The sequence below is a fragment of the Hipposideros armiger genome, unplaced genomic scaffold, assembly GCF_001890085.2.
Source record: "Hipposideros armiger isolate ML-2016 unplaced genomic scaffold, ASM189008v1 scaffold_810, whole genome shotgun sequence".
NCBI classification, from domain to species: Eukaryota; Metazoa; Chordata; class Mammalia; order Chiroptera; family Hipposideridae; genus Hipposideros; species Hipposideros armiger.
In genome coordinates this window covers 408,460-423,420 of record NW_017732160.1, presented here as the reverse complement: position 1 = coordinate 423,420, position 14,961 = coordinate 408,460, and the positions used below count along the sequence as shown (strand labels likewise).

The 14,961-nt window shown below is 36.2% G+C and overlaps 1 long non-coding RNA gene across 1 annotated transcript; it reads left to right on the top strand.

Moving 5' to 3' along the window:
• Window positions 1-363: 363 nt before the first annotated feature.
• Window positions 364-9,478, top strand: LOC109374319 (uncharacterized). Its single transcript, XR_002122375.1, has 3 exons — window positions 364-427; window positions 1,071-1,131; window positions 9,453-9,478. It is a non-coding gene; the product is annotated as an uncharacterized LOC109374319 (long non-coding RNA).
• The last annotated feature ends 5,483 nt before the right edge of the window (window positions 9,479-14,961 follow it).

Sequence of the window (14,961 nt, the reverse complement as noted above, 5' to 3'; positions counted from 1 at the left end):
TGGGGGGGGGGGGGAGAATGGAGGTGACTGGCAATGAGAGGTGAGAAAAAATCATGTTTCCTAATCTCTTCTTGAGTGTTGCTTGTTCAATCAACTAACTTTAACATGCTGATATATTCATCAGTTTGTTTAAAAGAGGAGGTGAGTAAGGTTTCAGGAGCCGTGTAGGTGTCTGGAGCTGTCTATAGAGAGGAAGCAGTCAGTAGCAGGAAGTCTGAAGAATGAAGAACGAGGGTGCCTCCAATGCAGTGATCAGTCATTCCTGGTATTGTACTATGACATTAAGGAACATACAATTATACCCAGACATTAAGGAACTCTGGTCTTACTCCAGTCTCCTTTTCCTAACTGATGTAGGGAATTGAAAAGAGTCTGTGATGCACCTTTGGATGAGCACCAGATGAAGAGAAAAGATCAGCTGCAAGAGGTGAGACCTACGCAATACCTGGAATAGAGTGGAAGCACGAATTCAGAGCAAGAGGTGACCAGAACACTGAAACTCAGACAATTACTGCTTTTGGAATTTTTTAATGGGGTGTAACTCTCAGGTTTTCTACATGCATAGGATTAGAAGAACTTAAGTATTTGTATTATAAACTATAAAAAGACCAAATTCAGAAAACTAGAAAATTTAGGCATATCCAAGTTACTAACATCTCTGTTAGATATATGGAAATTATCTTAAAACAATTATTGGTAAATAGATTAGTAGGAGTATATTTTAATAAATTATGTTCTAAACAAAATGCAGGTTAATTAATGTTTAGCACATATGCCCAACTGACACCTTATGCTATTTAATACTTTATTCGTTCAATCAGAAGAAAATAAGGCAAAATCATTGAGTGATAAGTTGCTTATTTTTTCTTATGCCTTTGATAGTATTTTGGCTGCTGTGTAATCTTTATGAGACTCAGAGATGCTAAGTAAAGTTAGTTTTCAAGTGTCATTCTTGGCAAGTGAGATATTCCTTTTATAAAAATATCTGCTCAGCTTTGACACTTAGACTGAAGTGTATGTCCACAGATCTGCTATAATGTGAGTATGTCTTTGTTTGTTCTGACTCACAGATCCTTCAGTCAACAAAAGGGCTTTACAGATGAGCAATTCAAGACTGCACAATCAAATGTGGTATGTAAAACTGTTTTTCTCCGAGGACCACTGGCCATCTTACCTTGAAAAACTAGTAACCCAGATGTTGCTATTTAGTTTCCAGATCTCCAGCGAATGCTAGGTATTGTCATTCTCTGAGTAGAAGAATGTTTACTAGCAATCAGAAATAACACTAAATAAGCCTAGAACTTGCTCCACTAGCCAGTGACTCATAGGTGAATAATCTCTTTTCTCCATCTACTAGCAATATCTACAAAATATCAGGAAACTTTTTTTTTAAAGATTTTATTGGGGAATTGGGGGAGGTGAACAGTGTTGGGGAATTGGGGAAGGGGAACAGACAAGTTGTTGTCCTTTTGTTCTTCAGTCCAGTTGTGGAGGACGTTGCTTCACTGGCCCACATTGGTATTATCATTGCGCTCTTCCCAGGTGAGGCAGTTGCTCGCTGTCCATTGGACAGCCACTCACGGCGGCTTAAAGCAGCTCATGAAAGCTCATGCCAGCTGCCGGCCAGCCCCACTGCAGCCTACACCGTCTCTGGCAACTCACAGAAGCTCAGCTCTAGGTCGAGCTGTTGTTCACCATCTTAGTTGTAGAGGGCAGTGTCACTGGCCCTCATATGTGGTATCCAAACTGGGGCCCTGCTGCTCAGAGCTGGCATCCCAAGCCAAGGCTTAACCAATGTGCCACTTGGCCGGCCCAGGAAACTTTCTTTGGGATTATTTAAGGAAACGCTACATTGTGAACTAACCTTGACCAATTCGTTAATGATGATGATGTTTGTTAACATATTTTTGAACCATAATGTCTCCACTCAAGTTTTCATATGACGCTGTTTTCCATTTTTAGTAATAAAAGTAATTTCAAAGCAAAAGCCTATATTTTGGTTATAAATGAATGGTTATATGATGGGACTTCAGAATATTTTAATTGTTTTCACACTTAATCAGACCAAAATAATATTTGTGAACAGATACACATTTACATTTACTCCATGGCATTTTTTCTGGCAAGTCCCAAATCTTAAAGACATTTAGAAGGTGGGCAAATTGCTAAAACGGTGATGACTCTGTCTGGAAGGCAACATCCAGAAATACTTTTGTAAATATCAGAACGTCTCCTAAACAAGTGTGTGCTCAGTATTTTGGCTAAGGTGTCTAATCCCCAAGCAACACAGGTGATCAAGGAAACAACTTGCATTTTCAGACATAATAGTAAGGAAGAAGCCATACCTGTCGCTGGGTACTCACTTTCTTTCATTGCATGTCGAAAACTACCTCTCTTCAATTTAACGTGCCCTAGCCTAATTCAAGAGGTCAAAGGTTCTAATTTCTAATTTACTAAGCAATTTATCACATATTACCTGCACCCTCTCAAGTCAGATCAAATGCTACCACCAAATCATGGCAATGAATCCAGATGTGAGGAACTTTGTGATTAATTCACTGAAAGGATTTGTTGTTAAATATTAGAAATATGCTTTCAATTTGAAACATAAGATTTGTATTCTATTACATAATTATTTAAATAATATTTGTATAAAATATGTAAAAAGGAACAGGGCAAAGCTGAAATTGTCTTTCCCATAGCAATTAACATTAAATTATAAGTTATTTAGAATTCAGATTCAGGTAAGAAACCTCTTGGGTTATGCATAGAGGCATTTGGGAGTACTTAGAAATTTTGCACAAATCTTTCCCAATAGAAATGTTCTCTGGAATAACAAACCATATGTCTATATTTAAGAAATAGAGATTTCCTCTCTATCTGAACTGCAAAAGGAGACAAAAGGCAGAAAAAGAAGGAATTATTTTCCAGCTGTTTGCTGAGCAAAAACCACTGATGCCTAAAGATTCCTACATCTGGAGTTAGAAGGCTTGGGTTCCTATCCCTGCTCTACCATTTATTAATGACAATTTTATAAGCTCAGCATCCTTACCAATACAACTGGAATAATATCAAATGTTGGTAATCATGGTCACTGCCTCACCAATGCAAAGACTGAAAGATTACCACAATATTGGTTGATATTTTTATTATCAAACCCCAGCAATAATAGTTATGGTAAAAATGACAATGTTCTAAAGTCCTACAGCAAAGTAATGATAGCCATTAAGTAGAAATAGTGAAAAATCATGAGCATCTGGAAAATAGATATTGTAATATGTGAGTAAGCAAAGAAGGTAAAGTGTTAATTAGGACACCTGGCAGTTTATATATCATGTATATCTATATAAATATATATCTACATGGCTAGTTGTTATTCATAGTACTAAGCACATGGTGCTAGAGAGAAAGAGTATGCTTTTAAAATATCCAGTCATTTATGTAGTTAATTTTCTATCACATAGTTACCTACCTCATAATTTAAAAGTAAAGTATTAATCACATCCTGAAAAAGTATAAGTTAGTCGCTCTCTGAGTCTCTCTGCATAAGCCGTTTAGTATGGACACTAGGACAATCTTTCAAAATAGACCTTGATTAAAATTCTGACTTTTCCTGTTGTTAAGTTGTGTAAGTGACTGAGTCTTAGTTTTAAACTCTATCAAATGGGAAATACCAACTTTGTTGAGCTGTTATAAGGATCAGATAAAATAATACAATCAAGTCCTTAATACTGTGCCTACTCATGGTAGAAACTCAACAGTAGCAGTTATGATTACCTGTGCTAGTGATATGATTATTATCAACAAAAAAGACCCCAAAATCATCTCTTCTATCATCAAGTATAACATCCTAAGAATTAAAACTGTTTTCACAAATTTAGCTTATTTCAGTGGCAGTGGACAAATATTATCGAGTGTACACTAAGTGTCAAGCATGTAACGGTAAACAAAATGGACTTGGCCCATGATCTCATGGTACTTGGAATCTTATAAAGAGATTTTAAAATATGCCAAAAGAAAGTTACAATAAGTGGTGATTAGCACTACCTTTGGAGAAGTAGAACTGACATGGGAGCACCTATCCTAAACTTGTAAGGAAAAACTGATTGGGGATATTGTAGTAAGGATTACTTAAGGAAAGAGAAAAATACAATTTTATAAGAACAACTCTGAGAAGGCTCAGAAGCCAAATAGAGTGTCATACATTCAAGTAACATAAAAAAGACAAGTGTGTTCAGGTTTGTAGAGTATGGAAAAATGAGAAGTAATGAATAAGACTAAAGAGATAATTTTGAGTCCAATCATCCAGGGCCTTGTAAATCTTAAAGAAGTGGGACTTTTTGTTAAGAGTAACGTACATAGAATAGATTAGAACTAGAACTACCATATTATTCAGCAATTTCACATCAGGGTATTTACACAAAAGAATTGAAATCAGGATCTCAAAGAGATACTAGCACATTCATGTTCATTGCAGCAATAGCCAAGATGTGGAAATAACCTAAATTTCTATTGACAGATGAATGGATAAAGACAATGTGGTATATACATATAATAAGTTATTTTTCAGTCTTAAAAAAAAGAAAATACTACAATATGCAACAACATGGGTGAACCTTGAGGACACTATGCTAAGTGAAATAAGTAAGTCACAGAAAGACAAATACTGTGTGATTCCACTTATATGAATTACCTATAATAGTCAAATTCACCAACTCAAAGAGTGGAATAGTGGTTGCCAGCCGTGGAGGGAGGAGGAAATGGGGACGCACTAATCAACAAGCATAAAGTTTCAGTTAATCAAGGTGAATAAATGCTAGAGATAGATATGCTGTATGACATTTACCTGCAGTCAAAAATACTGTAGTGCCCACTGATAATTTTGTTAAGAGGGAAGATCTCATGTTAAGTATACTTACCAAAATAAAATGTTTTTTTTTTAATAACAAACAGGGTTTAATGTTCAATTATTTTTTTGACAAAACTTTTTCAGAAGCACATTTCATAAGAGTGCAGATGCTTATACAAAACCCAAGGTATGGAATCACCTTCCATGTAAGGGGTAGTAACACACAGGCCACAAAACATGACACTTCCAAGCCTTTCAGCTCTACAAAATACAATGTTTACTTTGAAATGTTTCTTTTAATGCCAAAGTGTGCCAGTGGCTTTTCTAATGGGTTAATGGTACCTTCTATATCCTTAGATGGAATGTACCAGAAATAAGATGTTTTCTTTTGTGAGTTGGGCTATCAACTGAACAGGGAAAGAACTGTTCAACTGGAAGCTACTCAAATGGCGACACCAAGCTTGAGTACAAACAAATGCTGACCTCTGTCTTGGTTCTAAAATGCTGCTTCCTTTCTCCACAGCCAATAAAGCAATATTTTTTATTTCCTTCAGTGACACATGATAGAGTTCAGTGAGAAAAAGTAATTCTGCAGTAAATTCTGCAGGCAAGGAATTGAGGAAATTGGGAGGTCCTGTCCATTAGCTCATTTTTAAGGCCAGGATAAAAGAAAACTGTGGATTTAAGAAGAAATAGAAAAATTGGACCAAACTCCTTCTGGATTTTAACTTTTTAAAAGTCTCACTTTCTGCTGATTCAGTTGAATATAGCTTTTTGCCCTTTGCCTTTTACTGTTTTCAATTCTTAATTTATTTTTTATTTTTATTTTTTTTTTACTGTCACTCCATTCTACACACACTGGCCACTTACATTTCACATTTTGAAATAATCACTGAGTTTTACAGGGCAAAAAAAAAAAAATCCCTATCAGACACACACCATTAACATCTGGAATAATAGATAAAAGAAATGAACTTGAAATTCTGCTTTCTGAGAATTTATCTACCTTAAAGAACTTGTGAACACAAAATTTTCCAAGAAATACAATTCAAATCTTATAAAGTTTGCTATTTGTTTGCAATTCACAATAATCAGCTTACCTTAAATCTTCCATTACATCTATTAGCCCTTTCAATCTCTTAAAGATTTCCCATAAATCGTTAATGCTTCCTTCCCCCTTAGGCGTTATGTTCTGTTCCAGCAATCACAGATTAGAATTAAGTCATGAAAGCCTTTGTTAATTCAATAAGGGGAATTTTCAGTAGAAAATAATGAGAGCTCCCTAAAGCACCATAAAATGCTACATTTAGATTTAATATCAATACCTGCACTGACTGAACTGTATCTCTGCAGTTCTACAGATCTTCCTAACCAAAGATCTGTTCCCTAGTGGGTTAAGGATGATGCCCAGGGAAAGGGCTATGTGCTGGAGGACAATATAGAGCCGGCACATTGGAGATGCTTTTCCTCTCAGTAACTCCTTCTTTGTAGTGGGATTGACTTTAGATTCATACTACTGGTCCTCAGAGTCCTCAAGGTCCATGGTCATTGTAAATTTTCTTATTTGTCCTTCTTTACAACTAATGCTTTCCCTTCCCTTGTGAGTTTTTCTCTTTGGATCCACTCTCATTAAAAATAATTTTTAAATTTTTCTTATTAACGTAATGAATACAACAAATAATGATTGCATCCTCCTTCAAAAATTCATGCATTGACAGATAGTAAATTACAGTCCAACTAAAAAAGAGGAAATAAAGGTTAAACAAGAAACCATAATTCGGATTAGTTTAACAAATTCAAGAGTATGCTGACACGTTATTTACGAATGCCAAGACTTGGAAACAATCAAAATGCCCATCGGTAGATGACTGGATAAGAAACTGTGGTACATTTACACAATGGAGTATTACCCAGCTATAAAGAAGAAGGAAATCGTATCATTTGCAACGATATGGATGGACCTAGAGAACATTATGCTAAGTGAAATAAGTCAGTCAGAGACAGACAAATACCATATAATCTCACTTATGTGTGGAATCTAAAGAACTGAGTAATGTAAACAGAAATAGTCTCAGAGACACAAAGGAAAAAACTGATGATTGCTAGATGGGACAGGGGTGTGGGTGAGGGAGAACAAGAAGGGGCAAGAAAACATAAATTGGTAACTATAATATGGCCTCAGGGATAGAAAAGACAGTTTGGGGAATATAATCAATAATGTTATAAATATTTTTAGGGGGCCAGATGGTCTCATGTCTTGTTAAGGAGACCACTTCATGGATGGTGTAGAGGCCTGACCACCTCACTGTACACCTGAAGCTACCGTTGAATAACATTATATGTCAACTATAATTTAATACATATATAGTCATGGGATGTGGAGTATAGTGTGGGAATGAAGTCAATGGAATTGTTATAAATATGTATCATATTGTGGGGGGGCAGTGGGTAGGGGAAGGAGGGTTATCACTTTGTGAGGGGTGAAAAGGATAACTATTGCATTGTTTTGTACACCTGAAACTAATAATAAATAAATAAATAAATAAATAAATAAATAAATAAATAAATTTGTTGGGAAGAATTGCAATAGAAGTAAGGGGAGTCACTAGTAACAGAATGCCCATGTTTACATAAAACAAGATGGGGTTCTGCGAAAATACACTGGAAATGTGGCATTAACTCAATGTATTTGCCCATTAGGTATGAAAAGCACAGTATATTTGAAGTCTCCCTTTGATTTACATAATCTAGTGTAGATAAAATTAGAAAATTACAATTTTAAGTAAGGCATGGGACTCTCTTTTCCTCCTACCTAATTACTCCTTCACTCATTTCCTTACCTGGTATACCTGAGTCAGGGCTTGGAATCTATTCAGCTCCAGCATAAACTATTGGGTTGTTGGAAAAGTCATGACATATTTTGTCTAGGTTTTTCAAAGGTCATTTATTTATATAAAGAACAAAGATCAATCAATGATATATTGCCCGTTTTGTTTGATAACCTTTTGCCATTTTTCGGTGAGCTCCATAAGTCCTCGTTCATAGAAGGACCTGTCTTTATTTGCAAAAAAATGAACAAGATGCTGATTTATAGCCTCATCTGAGTTGAATGTTATACCACGCAAGGAGTTGTGAAGACAGCAAAACAAGTGGAAGTCTGACAGCGTGAGGTCAGGTGAGTAAGGTGGGTGTGGCAACACATCCCATCCAAGCTCCAATAATTTTTGACAGGTGATCAAACTTGTGTGTCCTCTCACGTTGTCGCGATGGAACACAACTCCTTTACAATTAACAAGCTCTGGACATTTCTTGGCAATGGATTTGTTCAAACTGTTCAATTGCCAACAGTACAAATTCGAATTGATTGTTTGGTTCTTTGGTAGGAGCTTGAAAAACATGACACCTTTAAAATCCCACACACTGAGAGCATAACCTTCCTCTGATGAATGTCTGCTTTAGATGTCATTTGAGGTGAATCATCATGTTGGGACCAAGACTGTTTGCACACTACATTGTTGTAAACAATCCACTTCTCATCACCAGTTATCAGTTGCTTCAAAAAAGGATCGTTTTCCTCACGTTTAATGAGCATATTGCAGATGTTTATACATGCCGTCAAATGAACTTCTTTGAGTTCATACAGAACTCAAATATCGGGCTTGCTTACGTATCCCAGCTTCTTTAGGTGGTCGTGAGCAGTTGAATGATGGATGTTCAATGTTTCTGCAATCTCTAGTTTCGTGTAACATGGGTTTGACTTGATCAATGCCTTTCTTTTGTCGTCATCAAACTTGGTGGGCCTCCCTGAACAAGGAGAGTCATTGAGATCAAAATCACCGGCACGGAATTTCATGAACCATCGTTGGCACCAACATTCTTGTAGAGCATTATCACCGTAAACTTTAAGCAACTTTTTACAAGCTTGATGCGAGATCTTTCCTTTCTGGAAGTAAAACAGTAAAATATGGCAGAAATGCATACCTTGGTCTTCCATCTTCAACTTGTAAAATCTCCAAAACTCAATCAAATTGCTCAATTTTTTTTTAGAAGTAGGCTAAAACTGTCAGTTGTCAAATGACATAGCAATAACATAGATGCAAATGACTCTAGTACTTCTAAAAATGAACCAGTGCCATGTGTCACAAACATGTGTCATGACTTTTCCGACAACCCAATAGCTTTATGGTCTTGCAAGGATCTAACCCCTTGGAGCCTCACCTCTCTCTAAAACCAGACAACCCTCTATGATATGCAAAGAGAATACTCATGAGAAGTGTTATTTTCCTAGGTGTGCCTGACAAGTAGAGAGGCTTTCTACAATGAATGGAAATAGCCAGGAACCATAAATTCAAACTTCCTTCTTTCTTCCCCCCCTCCACCTCTCCCCCAACCCCGCACACACACAGACCTTCCTTCTCCCTTCCACCTTAATTCAATCAGGGAATCCCCTCAGGCTTTCAATTGGTACTTCTGGAATGCTGGAAATTTCTCCTTAATCTCATCAGGCTCTGAGGCAATTTGCAATGCAAATGGACATAAGAGATGCATTACCTGCCTCTGCTAAGTGTGTACTCGACAGAATCATCTGGCTCACTTCTTCTAGACTAAGCTACACGTCTCAGGCCACACGGGAGGCTGAAGCTATGGAAGCCCATCCATCAACCTTGGAAGACCTGTCTTGGATGAGGCAATGTCCAGAGCCCACCATGCCACCGGGCCTGAACCGAGAACAGGCCTGGGCCTAAGGCCATGGATAACGTCCCTGCGCTGAGCTGCCACTCCTGCAAAACCGGCCACTTCTACTGGGACCAGAGCTATGGTGCCTATGTGCTGCTGCGCCATGCTTGCACTTGGGATGGAGATGTTCCCGGAGCTGAGAGGGGCCAGAAACTCCCTCAAGACCCGCATGTCCAGGATCCAATGGCTGAAACCGAGATAGAGTGACTGTCACCTCAAGAAGAGGGCGATATGACAGACCACACAGACCAATGGCACATGCACCAACCAGGGGATGCCAGCAGAGGTGGACAGACATTTGGTTGATTGCCGCCAGGAACCCAGGCCGCCCCAAGAAGCTGCTGAAAACTGAGGCTTAAAATAGGGTGGAACCCGAAAAGAAACCCCAGCCTTAGCCTGGCCTTCAGCACTTCCCCTGAACCGATGTCCTGGATAGAGCCCCAGACACCCAATGGATCCCTTCTTCTGTATGCATGGACTTGGCTGTGACAACACCTTGCATGCCTAGGAGACTTGAGATTTCTGTGATAGAGAACATTCTTTATTTCATTCTTTCTCTCCTGGATGACTTAAAGGTTTTTCAATTAATAAAACTCTTCGTGTAAAAAAAAAAAAAAAGATTATGCTGACAAAATTGTAATGCTTGGATCATTAACTTGTGGTAGTTGACTGAATTAAGAATTGTTCATAAATGAAACATTTCCTATAATGTTACAAAACCAAAATAACATTTAAAAAATTACTTCAACTCTTCTTTAAGGATATTTTTGCTCCCCTCTCCCACATTGTTTTTTATGAAATACTAACAACATGGAGTGGCTTTCTCCATTTCAGTTTACCAGCTGTAGACATTTTTCACTTAAGTAAACCAACTTCGATGACGTTAAGTCCTCAAGACATTTACTGACTTAGACAACACACATGAAATAAATAAAGTAAGAAAGAAAGAATTTAAAGACCAGGTGTTCTCTTGCTCACACTTACGGCAGAGAGAAAGAGAAAGAATAAAGAATATGAGATACAGGTGAGAGAACACATTGTTGCTATTGGCAACATGGTTCAGTAATATCCATAAAGGTGAAGTTCATAATGTATTACACTTCCAAATTATATTTTGACATTGCATGTATATAAATGACAAGAAAACTTTTTAAATTACTTTGATTGTATTTCCTTCCTTTTTTGTTAAGTGGAGTCTACAACTGCTCCCAAAAAGTGAATGGTTCATAGCTGCATGATCAAACTTTTTGTGTTTGGGTCTTTGTGTGTTCATTTGGTGTGACTACGCATATATTTGTTAGCTTCAGCTGTCATATTTACACTCTCAGAGAAAAACTGAAATTGTTTGCTGTGGAAGAAGCTCAAGCAAAACAGAAGCGAAGAAGAGAAGGGGGCAAAAGTAGAGAAAGAGCTAGAACTTGTATTTGTTTCACTTGGAGTGCTCTAAACTAGTAGTAATGAAATATGCTGGCCTACATCTTAGTGTATATTTAAGACTATTATTTCTAAAATATCACAACTTCCATATATAAAGAGAAATACCTGTGACTTATCAAACTTTGGAAATTACTTAACGCTTCAGAGTCTGGAATAACTCAGAATATGAAACAACTCTATAAGGAAAGACTGCCCAATGTCAAAAGCAGATGAGAAACCAGATTGAGGTCAGAGCATTCCGGAAGTGTGGTGGTAGTCTATAATCCACCAAGAACCTGATTATATGCTTTCTTCTCACTTTAGGAAGTGATGTTGTCAGGTGAACTGCTAAATGTAAAACACTCATGTCCCTTTTGGTTCTCTAAGCTGACCCCAGATGCTCCAAAATTGTTTTGACAAAGTATTTCTAATCTTTTCTTTCCTGGGTTGCTTACATTAAGGCCATCTGTTCTATCCTCTATATGTGGAGTGTCAATGTCATCCTTCATACTATCTCAGTACTAGTGACAAAGTAGGTGCATAATGACCTGACTCTGTATTGTCCATTTTGGTTTTGAAATAACCATAATTAAGAGGAAAGGTTAGACAGGACACAATAAAATATTTAAAATTAGTGAAAACAGGGGAATAGCTTAGAATAAAATTACTTAGTACACCTCATTTCATTTTTCCAGAATGAATTCACTATCCCTTACCCAAAACCCTTGGACCAAATGTGTTTCATAATAAAGATTTTCTTTTTTTCAATTTTAGAAAGTAATATGGTGCATTTGCTACTTATTAGGGAACACTTACAGTGGGTTCTAGGACAATGCTCTGTAATTAAGCACATTAATTTAACTGCAACAAAATAGTTGAATAATCACACTAAGTAGAATAAAAACTATAAATAGCCACATGGCTGCTCTGGTCAGGTTTTGCAGCCAAATGAGTTAATTTTTTTCGCTTTCAGTGCTTTTGGATACCAGACTGTGGATTGTGAATAATACATGGTAGGTACATAATTCTTTTTCCTGTAGATATTTTGAAAGTAATTCTTTTATGATAGCTGCAAATATTAATACAACATTACTAAATAAAACCCCAAAACTGGTTGGCTGGATTTCTTAACATTTATTTACTGAACTCATCTGTTTGAATTGAGGTTATTTACTCAGAAAAAGAAAATATATTTTGATAAGTCTTCAAGTGGTTTAAAGATTACAACACAGGTATGAGAGCAACTATCCTCTACTTCTAAAGACAACACTAATTGAAGTGATATTAAGCTTCAGGAGATTGGACTGAAAAAGCATTTACTAACACACTATGACTTTTGGAATTGTAAGGCATTGTAGGAAAATGGTCATAAGATGCTTAGAAATTGGTCCTTTCCATAGAAAGGGGAGAAAGATCCAGACAATTGTCTATCTAGAATGGTAATATTCAGTTTATACTTAAGGGAATGAGGCCCTATGTTTATGATATGATAAACATTTGAAAACCATGTGTCCTGACAGTGAGAGACCCATCATTGTCACTTCATTAATACCAATGTTTTGCCTGTTTCCTTACATCACCCACGCCCATCATCCAGAATGGAGCCACATCATACCTTAAATACAAAATGGTGGCTGGGTGGCTAGTCTACTATTTTCACTTACAAGTTTCTATATTTATTGACTTTACATGTGGTTAAGTGTCTTATTTAAGAAAAATATATCGTTGACAATAACAGAGTAATTACACAGTCATTGCTTCAATCTGGCTATATAAATCATTGTGATTTAGCCTACAGTAGTAATAAAAATAAATGATATTGTTTTTGGTTCATTACTGCTGATGTAATAAAATGTAATGAATTAAGAAATTTCCTGAGTGAAACAGACTCATAAAAATAACAATTTACTAATGGTGCTGTAATACCCAATGTGAATGAATAAAGAAAAAAAAACATTTTAATAAAAATCTATCTTTATTTAAAAAAGGACTCTATCTTTAAGAAAATGTCATCCCCATTTCTCTCATCCACTGTCTTCTAGTGCAAATGCATGTTTTGATGGCATCCATAGATTTCATTACCAGGAACTGTAGTCTCAAAATGATTGCTTGTTTATATAAAAATTTTAATAAAAATTCCAGGAACTCATGAGTTTATGGGTAGCCTATATATATTTAAGGAGCAAGACATATTCCATTTTCTGGGTTGCTTATGTGCCAAGAACTAACTCTTATTAATGAGCCAACATTCAGAATGGGAAAAACTATCCCTTCTCCATTTGTGTTGTATTATGGAAAGACCATTCCAACTTTCTCTTATGGGGTGTCTTATTTCTAGACTTGCTGTCTCCCTCTCTCTCCCCATATCCTTCCTTTTTAACTTTTGCCCCCTCCCCATTTCGCACATTACAAAGCAGAAACACGTGGTCTGTTTCTTCTCACATCAAAGATGCAGAAATTATTTGAAATTTATGTTTCTATGTTTATTTTACTTTAAAATATAATTATCTGAATTTCAGTCAGTACAAGTCCTAATTGAATTATTACATTCCTTGATAATACATTGTTCTTTTTTTGTTTATAAAAGTGATACATATTAATTGTGGAATGAGAGAATAAATAATTTGACATCCCACTATTTTGTAATAACACTTAATATTTGGCATATTTACATTCTTCCTTGCCACACATTCAGATGTGCAAAAAATATTGCTTTTTTGTTTTCTATAACTAATTTTCCCTTATGACTTTGAGTCCCCATTCCACCAGACTGACAGACATACAAATTTGACCTTGGTTCTTTCTCAAATCTCCTATCTCCTCTAGGGTTTTGTCCTGGTTCCTGGATCATACACAGCATTAAGACACCAAAGGTTCCACAGGTTATTTAGTCATTGATCATATAGGATCCTGCTGAAGAGTGATCAGAACTAATTGTTAGTGTGAGAACTGAGAAAGCCAGGAAGAGTGAGTATCATATAAGATGATGCATACATACCTAAAACCATTTATTTTAACTAAAAACAAAGACTAAGGCATAAGGATTTGATAATATCTTGACATGGGACCACAACTTTCCCTATGACTATACTCATGTGTGAAGAGATTGTCATATAGTCTGTCCTGTATAGTCTACAATTTCAAATATTGTGTTTAAAAAAGTGATATGAATATTTAAAGATACATGTAATCTGAGAAATCTTTTAGATTTTTACACTACCCCACGTATTTTTATATTGTATCACCTGTATGTAATTCCATAGTAATCTTTTTATAGAGACTCACCTTTATTTAATATTTCCAAATCATCAGCTTTGTTGTTACAGAATAACACCTTTTTCACACCCTATCGGTTGTATTTAAAATTGAATTCAATTATTTAATTGCAATAATAAGCTCAACTGGCATAAAGAAGCCTTTGAACATTTATGCAACTCACTTTTGGCAAGCAAATAGTTCAACAGGTGAGCATGGAAGTGGCGAGCCTAACAATCTCAAGCAATCTGTGGTGGAGCAATGCAGCGATTAATTTTTATGGAGGGAATCGGAGCACTAGGTTAATATGGTGAATTATTTAAATAAAAGTTAGCTAACAAAACCTTATTGTCTGTTTCTCATTAATTGAGTCATCATATTAATAAAATCCGATTTTCTTCATCTAATACAATATTACCATATTTCCATATGTATAAGACACACCTTAATTTTGGGGCCCGAAATTTGAAAATAAAATGTATTACTTAAAGTTATTGAACTCAAGTTTTATTCATCATAAAATTCATACAACTCCTCATCACTGTCAAAACTCCCATCCATTAGCTTGTCCTCATCTGTGTCTCATGACAGATCACTGTCTTCATATATTGCCTCGTCCTCAGTTCCATCTATGGCATTTGAAATCTACAACCACTATATAAGACACACCCAGTTTTTAAACCCCAAATTTTTTGAAGAATGGT